At 57.9% G+C, this 2,340-nt stretch overlaps 1 pseudogene; it reads left to right on the plus strand.

Annotated features, from left to right (window-relative positions):
* Positions 1–629: 629 nt before the first annotated feature.
* Positions 630–2,075, plus strand: LOC115312336 (annotated as a pseudogene).
* The last annotated feature ends 265 nt before the right edge of the window (positions 2,076–2,340 follow it).

Genomic DNA, 2,340 nt, shown 5'->3' on the forward strand with positions numbered 1-2,340 from the left:
TATGATCTGGCCCACCTCTGGGCGCAGCCATCTTAACGTCACGTGATCACTAATGTGGCAAACAGGCAAGATGGCGGCAACCGGGGGGGTGCCATTTTTGGCCGCCGGTTTACCGCTCTAAGTTCACTCAAGCTCGTTGCTTCAAACCCGTTTTCCTTTGCCTGTCTGCAGTTGCTTCTCGCCGTCAACGGATACAGCTTCAACGCTTCAAGCACTGCTGCGTCATTAACCCCACTCGAGGAGGACAACCTGGTCACGGGAAACATGTGAAGTGGTTCATTCAACATCACCGTACATTGGCGCGAAGATTGTTTCCATTAATGCAGCACCGTCGACAGCAGCGCCACAGGAACCGATATATGAGTGGCACGGACTTCTCGGCGCCAGTGGGTTTTCGATTCGCTTGATAGGTCGAGTGCTCGGCTGAGCTGCGTCCGCTGTCGTCTCGAAGCACGCTGTGTTTTTCCTGCTGTCACATCTAACGCCGAAAACCTCGCCGGTACGAGCGTTGAACTTCAGCCTTTTCTTCTGGGGCCTTCTGGGAGACGCCGAACATCGCCCGGTCTACCGCAAGCAAGCGCCGCGGGGGGCTCGTGCAGAGCCAACCTCAGCCCCTTGCCGTCGACGGAATGTCTGCTGGCCAACCTTCATCCCAAGTTGACAGGCCCACCTACCACCTGGAGCCGGAGCACGTGTCGTCGGGGACTCGTCCGTCTCCCCGACAAGCTCATGAGGTCGCCGAATCTTCGGAGGACGATTCTACCTTCAAGGAAGGCATCTCCGATATGGACGACTCTGAAGGGTCCCAAGACTGGACCGAATCGCGAGGCAAAAAGCGCCGACGGAAAAGTGGCGGCTCGGGCACGTCCGGGACTACTAGCCACAGGCTACTTGAAGAGGGGTTCACCGTCTTGTTCGCCCCCACCAACTCCGACTCGGTTGCGTCGCTCAGTCCATCCAAGCTTACAGAATACGTCGAATGTGCTGCGCCAGGTGTCGTCAAAGAAGTCCGCGTCAACAAGGCAAGGAACTTAATCGCGGTCGAAGCACGGACACCCAAGCTCAAGGGAGTACTCCTGGGCCTCAAGGTACTCTGCACCACTCCTGTCCGAGCATTCCTCCCCAGTCCCCCGAACACCTGCATCGGGCTTATCAGGGACGTGGAACTCGGCCTTTCCGACGCTGACATCCGGAACCAGATACGGGCTGCAGTCAAGATCTGGGACGTGCGGCGACTTGGGGAAAAGTCTAAACTCGTGAAGATTGTCCTCCTCGGGAAGTCGCGGCCCGACTCCCTCCTCTACGGACTAGTTCGAACTCCGGTCCTGCCTTTCAAGGTAAAAGCCCTGGAGTGTCGGCGGTGCCTCCGTTAGGGCCATATATCCGCGGTCTGCAATCGTCCCCAGGCATGCGCACGATGCGGCGCCTCACACGACGGCGGGTGCGAATCACCCGAACCAAAGTGCATCAACAGTCGTCAGAGCCATGAGGCCACGTCCTCGTCCTGCCCAACCCGACGTCGAGAGGTCGCCATCTCGCGTTACCGCTCAGAAAAGAACGCAGCGTTCCGGGATGCTCGCGAAGCACTCCGCAACTCCTCGTCAGCCAAGTCAGACAAGAATTCACGCAGTGAGCAGGGTAGCACCCCCTCAGACAAGGATGTACCCCAAGACGCGCGTCCTTCCCTGACCGACACTCATGCACCGGCGGTATCATCCCCTACCTGCCAAGAAACCGATGCCACTCCCGGCACCAGCCTCTCAGCCTCCAGCACCACGGTAAAACAGACCTGGGCAGAAAGTGTCAAAAGCTCGAAACCATCCAAAGGCCGCGACACCCAAGCTCCTCGACAAGGCGCACCTGTGCCGCCATCTTCAGGCCACACGGAAGCCGCCGCCCCCTTCTCGCCGCATCCCTTCAAGTCCATTGTAACCATGATCTTTGGCGCCGTGCGTGACCTAATCCACATCCTGCCAACATCCTCGTTCCGTAAGTTCCTGGAAGCCGTCCTAGCGCTCGAGGGCATCATAGGGGCGCTGCTCTGAAGCTCGACTGACAGTGGTACCCTTAGCCCCGCTGATGCCTCCCTCAGTGCATCAGTCCCCTGCTAGAGGGCGACGACAGACCCCTGTGGCTCTACAGTGGAACTGTGCAGGTCTGCTGACCAGACTCGCAGAGTTGTCCCTCTACCTTCAACAATGGAAGGTACCCATTTTAGCTCTTTGCGAAGCTGGTCTCCCAGGAAATCGCAGCATCCCTGGGTATTTTGCTTATAAAAACCCGTCCATACCAAGCTTTCCAAACGGCAGCGCTGCAATTTATATCCAAAAAGCTATCCCT

This window comes from Ixodes scapularis, unplaced genomic scaffold, assembly GCF_016920785.2.
Source record: "Ixodes scapularis isolate PalLabHiFi unplaced genomic scaffold, ASM1692078v2 PGA_scaffold11__112_contigs__length_91849675, whole genome shotgun sequence".
Lineage (NCBI taxonomy): Eukaryota > Metazoa > Arthropoda > Arachnida > Ixodida > Ixodidae > Ixodes > Ixodes scapularis.